The sequence below is a fragment of the Amblyomma mixtum genome, chromosome 10 (genome assembly GCF_055824585.1).
Source record: "Amblyomma mixtum isolate Tamu chromosome 10, ASM5582458v1, whole genome shotgun sequence".
Classification (NCBI taxonomy): Eukaryota; Metazoa; Arthropoda; class Arachnida; order Ixodida; family Ixodidae; genus Amblyomma; species Amblyomma mixtum.
In genome coordinates this window covers 150367062-150384984 of record NC_143021.1, presented here as the reverse complement: position 1 = coordinate 150384984, position 17923 = coordinate 150367062, and the positions used below count along the sequence as shown (strand labels likewise).

The following is a 17923-nucleotide window of genomic DNA, read 5'->3' as shown; positions in this document are numbered from 1 at the left end:
GTCCTGCATGATGTCCCCATTGAGAAAGATAGTTAAGAAATCAGGCTATGCGTGCCCGTTATAGCTTGTCTAATACATGCCGACTTCTCAAGTGCATAAAGAGCAAAAACACCGAATGTACCGAATTAATCATAACAAAAAAACACGTAAAGGAAGGAAGTCGCACGCAGGATATCGAAACAGGGCCGAACCACAAACAAGAAGAATTAAATGGGCCGCGATCCCACAAAAGCGAACCAACTGTAAAGCGCATTTTCGTGTCACCTATCTTCGAAATCTTTTGGACTGTTATTGTCAGGAAAATGTAAGGAAGTACACGGGCCATTGGTGAAAGGCCAACGCAAGCTCCGCTCTTCTGTGTGACGCACGCTGAAGTCGACAGATGGAGGAAAACTTCCCTGGTCGGTGAAAATCATATTAAAACGTGAAAATGCAGCCACACACCGTGAAATCGAGCAAACATAAGATCATATTAGACAAGTAACAAAGCTAAAGACGACACGAATAAGGAGCACACACATAGGAGTGCTGCTCCTCCTTCGTGTTGCCTTTTTGCGGTGTTCATTGTCTAATGTACCGGGTGAAACTTTTCAAAAAAGGCGAAGTGTCCTGGTCCAGTGAAACCAACTCAGGGTTGTTCATAGTCGCGTGGCCTAGTTTTGAGTATTTTTTTCGCTCTTCAAAGTTAATCAGTTAGCTAGGCTCTTAACTTTTTAATTATTGACTTCAGGAAGAAAGTCTCAATGCAAAAGTTTTAGATGACCTCGAAAAACCGCTAGTAGTGCTCTTTCCGTCAAGTTAGGATTTACGCAGCTTCATTTATTGGCCTTAAAGGAAAGTTGTCACGTGACCGGCTAATCGCTCACTTCTCTGCCCCAACGTGCACCCAAAGACTCATCGAGGAGAGGACTTCAGAAAAAACGGATTTTATTCTTTAAGGGGCGTCTTGGGACATTGAAATGGCACAGTTGTCATGTGGAAGCTTTTATTGCGAAAGCAATACTGCTTGCACTTTTCTGCCATCGATGGGGGTTCATCCTTCACTCCGGCGGAGCTCCGGCGCGCTTGGCTAGTAACCATGCGACCAATTAAAGGGATCGTTTAGTGATTCTTTCAGTAAGTGGGAATTAGTTTAGTTAATTGCTTAATTTACCCAATTAGCCTAATTATATTTCTGTTCAGGCTAGATAAATAAATAAAACCGAGTAGGAAATTGGTCGAGCTCGGGAATCGAACCCCGGTCTCCGGAGTACGAGACGAGCATGCTAGCACTCCTCCATGCCAGCTCGACAGTTTGGAGTGAACAAAGGCGCGCCTAGTGAATACGATGTCTTCGTTCACTCCCATCTTCCTCCCTTCCCTTTACGGCGAGGTTCAGGTGTCCACCGAGGTATTCGAGACAGATAATTTCCTATCCTCAGGAACCAATTTATCGACGAGCAAAACGTAGAACCGAACGGGCGATGGCGTTCAATTAACTCCCTGGCCGCGTTGCAAGACGCGGTCGCGTTTCGCTCTTGGCGAAGTTTAACATCCTAACAACCCATCAGTGACACAAGCAGCAACACTGCGCTTAAGGCTTTCGCCTCACCGCACTTTAGGTCAACAAAGTGCCCCCCTGAGTTTTTTCTTATGGTGCTGGTTATGGTTAAAGGCCGGTAAAAAAACTACTCTACGTAAATATTACTTTGCTATAAATATCTCAGCAAGCTGTTTCTCAGTGATCTACAACTTTTCCATTGACACTTTGTTCCTCAAGTCAATAATTAAAAAGCTAGTTAATTAAGCTTGACTAATTAGTCAACCTTGAAGAACGAAAAAAATACTGCACATCACGCGACTCTAAACAACCCTTATTTGGTTTGGTTTGGTTTATTGGGGTTTAACGTCCCAAAGCGACTGAGGCTATGAGAGACGCCGTAGTGAAGGGCTCCAGGAATTTCTACCACCTGGGGTTCTTTAACGTGCACTGACATCGCACAGCACACGGGCCTCTAGAATTTCGCCTTCATCGAAATTCAGCCGCCGCGGCCGGGATCGAACCCGCGTCTTTCGGGTCAGCAGCCGAGCGCCGTAACCACTGAGCCACCGCGGCGGCAACCCTTATTTGGTTTCAGACGGCTAGGATACCTCGTGTTTTTTAAAAGCTTGGTTACGTTTAGCTGGGACACCTGCTATATGTCGCCTACTCGCCCAGCAATATACTTTGTTGCAAATCAAAGGCGTTCGCAACGAAATGATACAGCAGTGCCTTTAAATAGGCACAAAGAGAGGGCGCAGCAAGCGTTCGTGTACACGGGTGAGATTTTCACAAATGTGGTGGAGGGCGTGTGAATAGTCGCTTCATTGGTATTATTCCAAGTGTAAGCGATGAAATACAACAGAATCGAAAACTTTACGAGTTGGTGAATGTTTACCTTATTTCAACAGCGCGAAGAACAGTGAGTTATAGCACGCGTGACTTTTGACTTGCTTTTGCTTTTTTTGTGTGTTTTTATTCCCTGTCCACCGGCGCCATTGCGTTTGCAGTCCTATAACCATGAGTCGTTCAAAATGAAAATTCAGTTGACAGTCAGTGCTTCGATATTGTGCGTGTTTCTCGCTTAATCCTCGCTTTCCCGCGCTATTCATATAAGCTAAGCAAAGGAATAATTTGTTTTTTATTGCTAGCACGTGTGCCTCGCCCTAGTTGATGTAGTAGCCTGTTGATATGGAATGTTCGGCGATAACATTAGAGGCCGGGTCTTTATTTACTATGCTCGTTATCATGCTCTTTCATGCCCCTCTCAAAGTTAACAGTTTCGTCAGTGTAGACAAAGTGGCAGCCGGAACAACGCAAGGGCATTTGTTTCTTAACTTAGAGTATGTCCCTGTCTGGTGGCAAAGAGCGAAAAACTTGTCATAACCGCTACTACATGCTCTAGAGACGTCCAAACTATAGGCTAGCAAAGACCTAACAGCCACGGAAACAAAATTTAGAATGAAGAATGAGCTTAAATAGCTAGGCTAACAAGATGACTCTTCAAACTCAGCCAAGATTCCATTTAGGAAATAACAGCGCTAAAGTGGAGCTCCGCCTTTTGTATTTAGAGAGAGGAAATCAGCCCAAGGTACAAAAGTTTTCATTGCTGACCGAAATACACAGAAATGTCAAATTTAAATTTTCCATGTCATTCTAAACTTCCTTTTCAACATTACAACCGTTTACTGAGATGGGGATCAAATTCCCCTGTGCAACTGCTCTGGCCCCAACAACAAAAGGTACCACGTCCGAATGATGCAAAACAGCCTTTCTGATCAGTCCGCAGAAAGCGCGGATTTTTCGTGGTGAAAAAATAACAAGAACAGGTGCAAAAAAAGGATGCACTTGGTGCTCCCCGAGAGGAAGACGAAATCAACGCAACCATTCATGAAGCGGGGTTCACAATTCCCAACAAAGCCTCTACGAGGACATTTGGGTTATAGGGGCGGTTATGGCCGCGTGCAGCCTTGCCTAGACGCTGCTCCTCTTTTGCGACTTCGCGCTGTTGGGTTGCGGCTAAGTACCAGGCGGTGCTGAGTTATTCCTCGAATTTCTGCTTGATTTCTTGTGTTCTCTTCCTATTTTCCAGGGTGACTGAACGCGGGAACGTGGACTGATGTCCACGAACTCTCCAGGCCAGGGGAACCCCCCCTGGTCAGCTTGTCTCTCCCCAGATGAGCTGCCTCTTGATTATTTCTTCCGTGGCGGAGTAAGCAGTATACCGGTTGCTCTCGTCCCCGCGGATGGGGGCTCCATCAAGCTGAATAACCCCGAGGCTGTTCAGGCTGCTCTTAAATCTACCACCCCCCATTACATGAGGATCACGGACGTCCGGCAGTTCGGCCGTGGAGGGATCGTTTGCAGATCGCCAGACCAGACATGCGTAACCGACCTACTCAAGTGTTCGTCTTCTGCCAATCACCCGGTGAGCGCATTCATTCCTCCTCATCTGGCGTGTTCGAAAGGGCTAGTCCGTGGCGTAGACCCACGGCTAAGCGCGTCTGAGACATTAGAAAAGCGCACTTCGGCTGGCGTGATCGCCATTCACCGATGCAGTCGTGTGGTGGATGGCACAAAGATACCGACGGAGACTGTTATTGCTACATTTGCGGGGCTGTCCTGTCCATCTGAAATTAAGGTGTGGCCTTTGGTTTTCCCTGTGGATCAATTTACATCTCGGCCCCTTCAGTGCCGTAATTGCTGGAGGTTTGGCCATAGCGCCAAGGCCTGTAAATCGAGTTTTCGTTGCTGTGGGTGTGGAGAGAGCCACGACCCCGCTGGGTGTTCTTCTGAACACGAGAAATGCTGTTTGTGTGGCAGTGGTCACTCAGCAAGCCATTCCGAATGCCCAGCGCGGGCTGAGGAAGTTCAAGTACTAGAGTTGATTGACAAGCGCAGGTGCTCAAGACGTGCGTCAGTTGCAGTCATCAAAGATAGGACATCTGGCTATGCAAGTGTGGCAGCGCGGCATGCAACCGTTGTGGATTCCTCCTTGTCGCAAGCGATTGCGGCGGCGGTGGAGAAAGCAATGGCAAGTGCCATGGATCGCATAGTTGAAAATCTGTCCGCGTGCATTTCGCAGGTCATGGCATCCCAAATGTCCACTTTATTGCAAGCTTCTATTGCACCTCTTTGTGGCACAATCACTTCTCCATTGGTTGCACCTTCCCAACCTTCTGTGCCCGTGACTTCCAATCCACTGAGTCAGACTCAATCACAGCCTTCGTCTATCCCTACAACCAGTTATTCACATCACAGTGAGACAGAAATCTCATCTGAAGAGTGCGTTGATATGGAGACTGAGATGCGTGCTCAAAAGCGCAGTGCGTCTCCATTAGGTGGTGCTGGTCCGTCTTGCTCTCAGTCGAAGAATAAAAAGAATCACCCTAGATCTACATCCAAAGGCAGCATTTTGGATCAGGCGGTCTCCGCTGCGGCCCTTTCGGCGACATAGGGTGTTGAAGGTGTTGCAGTGGAACTGCCGGTCTATTCTTTCTGCTTCAACAGATTTAGTTTGTTTAATCAGTAAATTAAGTCCAGATTTAATTGCTCTTCAGGAAACATGGCTCACTAAAGATTCAAGGTACAATTTACAAAATTATCGTTCTTTCAGGCTTGACCGGCCCTCAAGAGGTGGTGGGTTGCTATTGCTCGTATCCACAAAATTTTTCCACAGGGCAACTGTGTCATTTCAATATATGGACAGGCAGTGCGAAATTCAGGCACTTGATCTCAATATTCCTGGATATCAGCCACTCACTCTGGCTAATGCATATTTTCCATCAGGTGTGCATGACGTTCGGCCTCTTGACTCGTTTTTATCTAGTTGCAGGAAACAGGTTTTAATTGTTGGAGACTTCAACTCGCATCATGTTTCGTGGGGGTTTCGAACAGATCGCTGCGGTACGCTCTTATGGGACTGGGCTTGTGTAAATAACCTCATCTGTTTAAATTCGGGGCTCCCCACATTTGTCCGTGGTCAGTCTCGCTCAGCGTTAGACTTGTCATTTTCTTCCCCCGGAATAACTGTGTCCTCTTGGGCGCCAGTTGACTGTGCCTCCAATAGTGATCACCTTCCGGTCAGCTTCCAAGTTATGTGCCAGTTGACCTCTCCTAACAGCACACGGCGCATATTCATAAATTACGACAGTTTTAAAAATGCCCTCAAAGCAGACCTTCAGGGATTATCTCATTCCAACAGTGGAGATAATGCTTAGGAGGGTAGCTGTGTAGGCCAGTTGGTGAGACATGAAGGCGCTAGACACCGCAGCGGACACGGGACAAGAAAGAAGACGACACAGGGCGGTAGATAATGCTATCCGCATTTGTTCAATTTTGGATGGAGCTCGTAAAAAATCGGAGTTCTTGGTTCAGGCACATAAGGGAACATCGCCGTGCCTTTGGTGGAACGCAGAGTGCGCTCGAGATTATAGGCGCCGAAAGGCTGCTTGGAAGAAACTTCTCCACAATCAGTGTCCCAAAAACTGGATCGATTATAACTTCGTTGCAGCTACGTTTAAGAGCACCGTATCTCGTGCAAAGGAGTTGCACGATACTGAACGCAACGAATTGCTTTCAAAATCTGGTAATAGGCGCGCTTTATTCAATTACCTAAAATCCAGGAAACTAATCTCGTCCATCATGAACGCTGTCTCCCTAGTTCAGTCACCGGCTGAACTTGCACAGTCCCTGGAAGAGATAGGCAAAGGCCTTGAGCGCCGGTTTACGGCTCTTCTTCCTTCTCCTCAGAGATTTCTTGCCACTTTGGACGATTTCGAGGAGGTCACCCTCACTGAGCCCTCGAACACTGTATCCCGCCTTCCACCCGCGGCCCCTGGCCCTGATGGTGTGACTTCTTCTATGATTAAAATTTTGTTCGAGGAATCACCCACCGACTTACTGGCACTTATAAATTACTCTCTCAAGGGGCCATGGATTCCAAATGAGTGGCGTCTAGCAAAGATTATCCCGGTGCTTAAAAAGCAGGGAGATGATTATGTGTTAGACAATATAAGGCCAATTTCTTTAACTTCGAATCTCGTTAAGTTAATTGAGAGGGTGTTGCATGGTAGAATAATGTCTGTTATTTCAGAGACTGGGTTGTTGAACACTTGCCAGATTGGTTTCAGACCAGGATGCTCTATATGGTGTGCCCATACCGATCTGGAGAGCCGCATAAAGTTAGCTCGTCGTCGAAACCAATACGCAGCAGTTGTTACTTTAGATGTATCTAAAGCTTATGACAGCGTTGAACACAGGACGCTCTTGCAAAGACTACAGGCAGTAGGACTTCCGAGATACTTTGTGGCTTGGGTTGCTGAATTTCTTGCTGACAGGGAATTTTACTGCTTCCAGAACGGTGTTTCATCAAGCAAATTTCGACAAGCGAGAGGAGTGCCACAAGGGGCGGTCCTCTCCCCTGTACTTTTCAACATCTTACTCAGCAGTATTCTCTGCAGTCCTCAGGTGTCCACCCATGTGTATGCTGATGACATCGCCTTTTTTGCTTCAGAGAACGACATTTCCTCTTTGTACCAGTCCCTACGGTCCTACATGAATGTCCTAGACCAATGGTTAGGAGACATTAATCTGTCCCTTAATGCCAATAAATGTGCTTTATTGGTTTTTCCGCTCTCTCGTCCAGTTAATATCTCTATTGTTTACCGGAACTATGTAATTCCTCAAGTGCAAAGTGTCAAATACCTCGGAGTAATTTATGATCCTTCTCTTTCCTGGTGGGCCCATATCGAGCAGATCACTGCGAAAGGAGTCCGAGCAGTCGGTATGATGCGTAGGCTGAGCAGTGTTCGTTCTGGCATGAGAAGACACGCACTTCTTATGATTTATAGAATGTACGTCCGTCCAGTCATAGAGTTCGGCTGTGTTTTATTCTCTGTTGCGCCAGCGTATAAACTTCGCCCCTTGATTCTCTTGGAGCGGGAGGCATTGCGCCTTTGTTTCGGCCTTCCAAAATTTGTGGCGAATTCCGTTTTGTACCTGGAAGCGCGTATTCCATCACTGACTTCTAGATTTCGGTTCTTAACGGTGAAAACGTTCGTAAGAATGTGCGATTCTTCGCTTCATGCCTCCAATTTGATCTTTTTTCGTCAGCCTCGGCCATTTTTCAACGAATGCTGGTCTCGTTTCCGTACCCCTCAGATATGTTTTGTGCAATCCCTCCTTGACCCCTTAAACGTCCGCATTTCGGACATCCGTCCGATATGCGCCAACTCTTCATCTATTCAGATTGTCTTCGATAACATCTTTCCAAAACATGCAAAGTTAATGCCTTTCCATTTGCTCAGCGGTTTATTGCAGGATTACCTGCTGTGCTTTAAATCTCATGTGCTCGTAGCGACAGACGCCTCACAGTGTGAAGAAAAGGCCGGTGTTGGCATTTTCTCCATCTCCCTTGACTGGTCATTCTCACTCCGCCTTCCCGATTTCACCCCTATTTATTTGGCCGAATTTCTAGCAGTAGTCTTAGCGTTGCGCAAATTAAACAGCTCCTTGTCATCTGTCATAATTATGACAGATTCATTATCGTTGCGTTCCTCTCTCACCGCGTCTACAACATCTCAGGCTCTTCGGTTACTCAAATGCTTGGTTCCACCCCACGTGTGTTCATTACGGTTGGTCTGGGTGCCTGGGCACAGAGGAATCCATTTGAATGAGGTTGCCGATACCCTGGCGAAGACATCTCTTCAAGGCCCAGTCGTATCTGTGCTTCCACCCAGCGCATATATTACGGCGGCCAGGTTTCGCAGGTATCTGCTCTTGAAAGAATTCGCAGCATCAGCTCTGACCTCCTCTCCCGAATTCCGGCATCTCCTTTACCCGTGGGGCAGTAAAGGATGGCGATCTCGCAAGCTTGAGGTTTCCTTCACGCGTCTACGTTGTCGCGTGCCTCACTTAAACTTCTACCTTTATAGATCTGGTCTGGCGGTCTCCCCATTGTGCCCGTTCTGCGGAGAACCCGAAACGATAGATCATTTCTTGTTGACCTGCCGCCGTTTCTCCTCTTTACGGAGCCGCCTGCTGGAGCTTCCGTTACGACAGCTTGGTCTAAGTCTGTCTGCCGGGGTTGCTCTGTCTCTTGGGGCTTCCTGCCTTGGGCACAGCAACTGGAATGTGCTCTCCGCCATGCAAAACTTCCTTACAGACACTAAACGGCTGCCGTCTTAAGCTCTGCTCTTTCTCCTCTGGAACGAAAGCTTTCTCAAACGTGGAATATTTAGCCCCGGTCTCTATTTCAGTCACCGATCTCACAGCATTTGTTTAGCCTATTTCAATTACACATCTGAGATCCTTTCATTTATTTCCTAATTGCAATTATTATCATAATTATTTTATTTTTCCCAAACATTATTTTCTTGTTCAACATTTTCTGCACCTATCAGTTGCCGCCTGAGTCTTGGCCAATCCCCCGCAGTGGGTACGCGCCATTATCTAGAGGACAACAACAACAACAATTCTCCTACCCGTTCAACCGCGTACACAGACATTGCCAAAAACCTCACCGCGTTAAACTCGGCTGGAAACAAAACCTTGGCTTTGCTCGAAGTACACAGTGTCCTCCTTCTCCAGCAGCTTATCGCCAGAAACCAAGCCCAAGCAGGATGCTCCACGCATTGTGTCTCTCAATACTATCAGGAGAGAAAAGTAGCACTTCGACAGCCCATCCATCACGGAGGGCCGTAAGAACACAGTCTGAAGTGTTTCGTGGGGCTGTGAATGTTGTATGACCCGCATATATCCACCTGCAATGATGTATTTTCTTCATGTTCGAATTTTGTGTCCACTCGCCTGTTTGTGTATTTTTCCTGCGTTCTAAACTTTTATTGTACCCCCCCCCCCCCCCCCTATGTAATGGCCACACGGGCCTTTAGGGTAACTGAACAAAGAAATAAAGATGAGGTTTCGTGCTTGGCTTGGCTATAGGTGTACATAAAACATGCATACCGATGCAACAATGTCAATTTCTCAGGAAGAAACTTTGAATAAAAAGCTCTGAAAACTTCCATAGCAGCCTAACGTCGAAGTTAAACTTGCGCTGAATTTATTGAAGAAGTGAAACACCCCGTATTACAATTATTTATTCTGCCCACGTAGGAGAGCATCCCGGCGCAGCCACACATTCTGAGGCAGAACCCGCGTTTTCATCCCAACACTAGCCAAGCCAAATGCAAAACCTCACCTTCATGGAATTGCCGCGGTTGGTGAAGTGTTCTTTGAGAAAATCCCATAGGCAGTGGCGCCACTTTTTTGTCCACGTGATACTGAGAAACTGTGGCTCTGTCTATGTAAGTGGAGGATAACTGCGCCCTCTCGCGCCCCTTAGCAGCACAGAGTACTGATCGGCAATGCGACATAAGTGACGGAACCGCCTGTCATGGCGGAGATCGACATCACAAGATATGAGCAGGCAATTCCTGAAAACCTTGCTTGGGGACCCCCCCCCCCCCAAGTTTCTGAAAGATCTTCTAGGGTCAACCACCCGGGCCAGTTTTTACTTGCGGTTAGTTTTGCGCCATTTACTTCCTGTTATTACTCGTTTCAACTTTCTTCTCAGAGTAGCAACGTCGTCACATGTACACTTCCTGCGCTTTTTTACTTCTTTCTCTATTTTCTTCCTTATTTTCCAAAGACTGCAGCACCTCGCCTGAACACCATCTTTTCTCCTATATTTAGTTTGGGCTTTGTGGGGTTTAATGTCCCAAAACAACTCAGACTATAAAGGACGCGTGACTCAACGCGGTGGCTAAGCGGTCACGACGCTCGACTACTGAGCCGGAGTTCACTGGTTCGATCCTGGCCGCGCCTCGATGGAAGGGAAACGCAAAGGTGGCTGTGTGCTGTGCGATGTCAGTGCACGTCAAAGATCACTAGGTGGTCGAAATTATTCCGGAGCCCTTCACTAAGCCACCTCTTTCTCTCCTTCTTTTTCCACTCCCAACTTCCTCCCTAACCCGTACGGCGCAGTTCGGGCGTCCGTCGAGATATGTGAGACAGTTACTGGGCCATTTCCCTCCTCAAAAAATTGGCTGCGGTTTAGCTCTGGTTAAACCTGGAGGATTGCGAAATCAATATCTGTGCGCTGCGAGCGGCAGCGGCGGCGGCCCTGGCGCGCTAGCTGTGCGCCGCTACTGCGCATCGGAGATGAGAGAGAGAGAGAGAAGCGGTGCAGAGCGCGCCGCAGCGGCGGCGGCCCAGGCACGCTAGCCATGCGCCGCTACTGCGGAAGCGCAACTGGCGAGCGCGGCGGCGGCACCTCTGAGTCACCCGTGCAGCGACGGTGGCGGCGCGCCATCTTTGCGCCGTGTGACGTCACTGCTCCTCGCGCATGAGCAGTATGACCTTTATTCGGCTCCGCGAAATGGCTCGGCGACTAGCGTAGTGTTGCTTTCGCAACAAAACCAACTTTTTCTGAGGGAAGCTGTAGTGGAGGGCTCCGGATAGTTCTGCTAAAGTATCGTTGAACAAAATTCAGTACGCGCTAAAGCACATTCCAGTCACGGTGAAGCGCACAGTACAACCGCACCACCTATGCACACGTGCACATACGTCATGGAGCGAATTGTGCTCACTTAGAGGCACCGCACCTGTAAGGCCAGCGCAGTACTGGCCCGCCGTAACGGTAAAAAAACGATAAGACCGAATACTGCGCAGACCTAGCGTCTTTTGCTCAGCATAACGAGTATCCATGATTCTGAAAAAGTTGTCCTTTAACGGTAATTGAGGTCATTCGTGTGGAACAAGAAGTGTGAACCGCTTCGGTAGTGTGGGGCGCGGGCAGCCCTGCTCTGCTTCGTGCTAGCCTTGAATGAGGATCAACGTCCTGAAGAAAGTAGTTTTCTGGCCAACTCGTGGCTGTGTGGCGCAAGTTCATCCCTTTTTTTTTTCTGTGTACAGGGAAGCTGTACGCCAGGATGAACGTCTGCTTCAAAACTCGCGCGGGCATGCTACCGTGCACTCCTTCTGCGTGCTGTAGTGGTTAGCGTTGCCGCCACATCCTCCGTAAACGAGCTGCCTGAAGACGCCGCCGGCCGTACGAAATACCACCGTCCAAAGCACGTCTTGCACAGGCTGGTCACCGGAGCAGTTCTGCAGCCCACAGCGAATTCCATGCCCCTGTATGAGTCCTATGATGCCGCCATTGCTGTGGAAAGTGAAGCGAAAGGATGACAAAATTATTCAAAAACAGTGGTTTTGAGGGAAATGAAAGTGGAGTAAAACCCACGCACTGTCTTTCACGTCCAAGTAATATCTTACACGCACTATACACGATTAGAATAACCTGCTATCTGCCGGTCACAATCAGAATCAGTCTGTTCTAATGGTCATGAACAGTGACAGAATTCAACACATCGAAATTTCAAGAAATCATATCAGCTACTGGTTTTTAGTGGATATCAATTTTTTTGCTATTGTTGTTTGTGTTGTACCTTTTTGTATTCTTGAATATATTGTGCCTTGACACGTATGTTGTTTATTTGCATGCAACCAAATTATTCGCATTCTGCTTAAGCAATAAGTGTATTTATGTATTGCCCGCCCTCCACCCTGTCTAACCCCCTCCTTCGATGATCTTTAGGGGTATTTTGAGTATATATACAAATAAGCCACCTGCGTGCCTTCATCGCTGTTATCAGAGACACTGCGGAATTGGAAGAAATCACCGCGAATTTTTATGCCCTTACTCGCTGTCAGGGGGGTAAAGCGCGGCGAGGAGGTTGTGATACACTGAGCAGCGCCATCTTGTTACTCCCATAGTTGCCTGTACTTATTTGTGATTCGTGGTATTAAAAATTAAGCGATCATTTTCAACATAGCGACACAGAACACATTAAAAATATACCTCTAGAACTGTAAACGTCGACTAAGGTGCTTAAGCATTACACTTAATTCTGTTATTGCTCTAAACATTGAAATATGCAGACGTGTGCCACAAAACTTAAGAAAGTTTCGTTTTCGTTTCGTGTGCTGTAGCAGCTGTAGGTTACCGAGGGTTGCTAGTTCACTGCTACTTACAGCGTAGACTGCAGGACAGAATTAAGATACGGCAGTTTAATACGCCCAATACGCACTGCATTACACACCTCTCCGCGCCGTGTGTACTTTGGAATCACACTCACTCCCGCCGCTCTGTCCGCGGTATTTCGCACGAGCGTTGGCTTCTCTGCTGGTTTTGTTTTTCGATGTCTTATTCGGTGCCGGGAAATCACTGCAGACGCCAGTCGTCTCCAGTGCGCACATTGGTCGAACGTATTTCTCGTGCGCACGTCGGTCGATCGATCGCGTACAAGAAACTGGACGCTAGACCCGTAGGTAGCGTTCGGGGCGAATTGCCGGCGCTTGCCGGCGAATTGCCGTCGGCACGCACCACGCTGTGACTCCGCACGACGCGATCTACCGCTTTGCCTAGCTCTTGCACTGAGTTTCAGAAGAATGCGCCATCGTGCATCAAGGTGTCAAAACAAGGTGTCAAAAGCGATCGGGCATTTCGCTTCATTTGTGAGGCATGTTCTTCTCTGGAAAATTCATAACGGCACTGTCGCGCGTTTTTTTCGTCAAGATTTTTTTGTATGCATTCACCACGCATGACAAGCATTAATTCGTGGAGCCTTACGTTTAGTGGTATATATTACAGGCCTGGCAGTGAAACAGTATATGAATTCCTCAGAACAATAAAAACTTTCTGAAAAAGTGGCTAAGCACTATTACGACACCACTGCCTAGTTACATATAGGGCAGAGGATTTGATCAAGACATTTTGAGCTGTCATGCTTTTACAGCAGCCACACCACGCACATTTTGAAACCAGATGCAGTGCCAACGATATTCCAAAGGGTACATAGTAAGCAGGTAGGTGCAAATTGTGGCTGCTCTCTGTTTAAGTCTAGTAGAAGCTGCATTCAGCGTGAAATTTTAATGCTTGTTACGAGTGAGTTTTGAAAATTATGCTTAGCCTAGCTACAGCCTTTACAGCCAAATCGTAAGTAAAAAGAGGTAAACTTAACTTTTTAACAAAACACTAAATATTTAAGTTAATATTAAAAATTTACTAACTGGTATGTCAGTACGAAAGTAAAGGCAGGAATGCAGCATAAAAAGAATCAGGTTCATGATAAATAAAATGCATCATGTATCAGCAGTTCAAAGTGGTGCACTAGATGGGAGTGTTTACGCAGAAGAGACTCTGTGTTAGGCATGTCTACATTATTACACAGAACTCTGACAGAGGTCGTGGTGTCTCACCAAGTCTGTCTGCGTAGGGTGATAAGTTATAATACAGTGAGTGCCTCAGTTCGTGCAATACTTTTACTTCAGGTTGCGAGCACACCTCACGGTGCTATTTCAGGATTGCAGTGTTCGCCACTTATGTCACAGGAAAAACGCACGCAGGTAAGGTTAGATGAGCAGAAAGACCAATGCTTCAGGCAACAAACTTTTGATCTCAGGGTATATCTATGTAGGAGCACGCAAGCTCAGAAGCAGACAGTTCACAGACAATGTCCTCAATCCCCTCACAAGCTCAGTCACCCTTGAGGAAGCTCCCACACTTGCAGGTAGAACACAATGAATCCGAATGCTGGTGTCTCCGGTAATGTAAATGTTTTTACTTCAGGCCATTAGTGTGACAAAGTATCTCAGCCAACTGGTCACCTCACATATATGCAAATCTGGCTAAGAAGTACTTGAAGCTGGGCTTGTTGGTGCATATTCGTGAAAGACATGACAGCGGAAAACCAATCCATGCGATCAAGAGCATCGAAAAGGGCAAAGGCTATATAAACGTTCTTCCTTGAATAAATCCAGTTGAAAGTGCAGCGCTCGTCCTGTTCCCTTACTCGTCCGTGTAGCCGTTTTGCGCTCTCATGTCTTTCACGTATATGCAAATCCCCCTGCAAGCACTTGCACACACCCACAACAAAGTCCCCACGCAAGCGAAAGTAGGCGAGATGCTTCAGATAAATAGCTAGAACCTCAGGTCAAAACTGATTTTGCATCAGGACAAGTCTACACCACAAACCCCCCGCTCAATAGCAGCATCAGCAGGGAAATCTCCACGCAAGTGCTTGCAGGTAACATAAAAAAGGTAGAAGGTGCACTGTCTCCTCTGACAAGCCAAATTTGCACTTGGGATATGAAGCACGCTGCAGAAGAGGATTTTTGATTAATTTCAATCCCTGGGGTTATTGTACATGCCACAAATTTATTACAAAATACAGAGTACCAGCTGTTCCAGCTAGCCGTATTGTATACTCTCTTAAATGCTGCTCCATCACACAATAAAACTTGGCATTAACTGTTGATACAGTAACAGTAGTGGGGTAGCTTCACCAGTGGATTGAAGGAATGAACCTGGCCAATGTGCTTGTTTATGAAGTAGAATCCCAGTGTCAAATTCAGGCCTGCATTCCTTTAGGTTGCAAATATCTCGTGTTGTGTCTTATGTCAGATAAATGGCAGTGATACGCCAAACGCAAGGTAAATGTGTCTCTTGACTGTAGTAGAGGAAATAAGATTCTGTTGCAGTTTCTAAAACACACCTTATACTTGTGATGCAAAAACACTGCAAAGGTCACTGAAGTGTTCGGCAAGTACTCACTCATTTATTAGTGTTAAACAATCTAAATACAAAGCAGTTGCACATTTAAGCTTTTACACAGGCACTCATGTGGATTCTGAAGGTCCGATTTTTTGGTTTTGTGGGTTTAGCATCCAAGAGTGGCATAGGCTACGAGGGACACTATTTCTGAAGGGATCTGCACAAGACGCACAGTTGTGCTATAAATAACAGGCATGATGAAGAGTGACATGGAACATTTATTCCAACATTCTTCATGCGAAATCATTGTATTAAGATACTAAGTTGAAGACGCTTTGTTTTTAAGCACCAACAATATCGCATCAAGGCAGCTCTATTAGGTGTCGAACAGTTAAGAGCACAGGTCTTGGCACTGTATTTTTTTTTTCATGTGCATTCTTCGAGCATGAGAACAGAGGTGCAAGGTATTGAATGTTACATTGTGCATGACTGAGGCATCATTTACATGCTATATTTATTTGTCTCATGTGTACCACAGTAATATCAGTGAATCTATAGAAAAAAATAAAAAAACGCATTCACAAACATAAACAAATATAGCAAGTAATCTCACATGCTTGTAATTGTAAAGATACACTGGTTGTCAATATTTTTATACAGAACATGGCATGAATTTTTAATATTTCGAAAGCTGTACGCGAGAAAACTGTATTCCAACATTTCTATTTGCCGTGCACAATGCTCTGCTGGTGCTCCCTGAGCGCGACTTATCCCACATGTCTTTTGCATAAAGTTCTTTCATGTATGTACGCTTCGCTGGTGCTTCAGAGCACACAGATGAAACCATTCAGAGCGGAGTCCGTTACAGATTTCACGTTGTATTCAAACAGAATTCGCATCTTGACAGCCAGTGGCAGAAAATGAAAACAGTACAGAAGGCAGGCGCTGCACTATACGCGTGTGTCGTCTCCCTTCTGCCTCGCATCCGCGGGAGAAAACAGGAGGTGACGATCGTTCACACTTTACTAAAGGGACTCCAGGTAACGCCAAAATGCATGAGGCATGCATGTTTTATAACGCCCCGTACATCAAAACAAACCTTGCTGAACCTCACCCCTAATCCTCGCTGGTCTCGGCTCACACAAACACAAATCACACATAATGAGCAGCACAGGATTCACCACCACCTGTAACTGTCTTTGTACGCTCACAGTCGCGAACATTTCGCACTCGAACTAAAAAGAAATCAACACAGTACGTAAGCAAGCCGCAGCACCGTCCCTCGCACACATGGAGGAAAGAAAACTTCTCCTTTTTCTTCCTCCATGCTCGCACAGCTCTTTAGCGCGCACTACGATGCGCGCGGCCATCCTGGGCGAAGTTGCCAGGTTAGTACGCTGTAATTGACGTTAAGCCGTCAAACTTGGTCTCGGTCGTCTGTATCATGCAGGGAACCATGAGCGAAGTAACAAGATGGCTGCCATCCACAGTTAGAAAAAAAAGGGAGAGGGTTTACATGGGAATGCTGCCGCCGCTTTCTCTCTAGAGTTGGTATATTAGCTCTATGCTCGCTGTAATGCCTCCAGGCCTGAGAGTACTGAATATAAAATAAAAATAGTATAAAAATGTAGTTCGGTAAGTTTTTTGCTTTTGCTTAAGCAGGGACCAGCTATTCGTGCAAGGCAGCTGAAAGTACGCAACTAAGATATCTTCTTTTGATGACAGGCACTGTTTGCGTTCTGTTCTAGCCTGGCTGTATGTGTAACATTGGGACAGCAGGCCATAGGTAGGCGCTCAGGCACGTTTAGCACTTTTTCCTTGGATTACTTAAAAAATGAAGGCAGAATAAACTGCACCAACTAAAGAAATATGTGCTCGACCTTATCACTCATGAGCTTCTTTTCTTTCGGGCGTAATTTAAGGTAGACTTAGGCACTACTTAGGGCTCCAGGTACTGCTGGATGTCAAATATTGTACTTATTTTATCAGACTTCTTGCTTTAATATTCTGTTCTGAGATATCTGCGCAATGCTTAACGTTTCTCAATGGGCGCCATGGGCCTGAACATGCGCCGATGAGAAAGAAGAAGATAGCTGTTACCTCTTCAAGCCATGGAAAACAAGGTCCAGTCGAACGAGCTTTCTCAAGCATCGCCACCAGCGCCTGGCGCGCAGAAAGAACTTCCTTCAGCAGCCGGGCTGACAGGCGGCCACACGAGCAACGATCAAGTGTTTTCGCCGCCAGCGCCGTCCGAGCACCTGGCAGTCGAGCCCCGCACAAGCACGGCTAAGGTCCTGCTGGCATTCCTGGGCGTTGCACTGGCGGCCTCTCTCTTTGCCATGGTGATCGTGGTCGTACTCGGGAAGCACAGGCCCCATCTCTCTCGCAACGCCTCCTTCTGCTGCCCGGACGAGTTCCGCATGGTGCAGAGCGTCCTCAACCTGAGCGTCGATCCTTGCGAAGACTTTTACGCGCACGTGTGCTCCAGGGTGGACGCGGGCAGTCCCGACCACCTGTCGCCAATGTTCAGGGTCGCCTTGGAACGGAGGGTCGTGGAATCGGCTGCTCTGGGAAGAGGCACAAGCGCTATCGCTCATATGCTGGCCGCACTCAAGAAGCGCTTCCACGAAGAGAAACCACCGGCAGAAGACATCGCTGACCTGGTGAACGCCATCGTAAAATTCGCCGTGACAAATCAGCCAATGAATGCATTTCATGCGGTTCGCCTTTTCGCTGACCTGAGCCTCAAGTACCGCCTACCATCAGTGGTTTCATTCTCAGTCTCCGAAACGGCGAATGTCTTGAGAGTCGAGAGAAACGACGGCTGGGCCTCGGATCCAAGGTACGCG

At 47.0% G+C, this 17923-nt stretch overlaps 1 protein-coding gene and 1 pseudogene across 1 annotated transcript in view; one reads left to right on the top strand and one right to left on the bottom strand.

Annotated features, from left to right (window-relative positions):
- Positions 1–17923, bottom strand: part of LOC149327351 (atlastin-1-like) — an 87645-nt gene that overhangs the window by 329 nt on the left and 69393 nt on the right. The gene's annotated exons all lie outside the window — the stretch shown is intronic.
- Positions 9915–14681, top strand: LOC149327353 (uncharacterized; annotated as a pseudogene).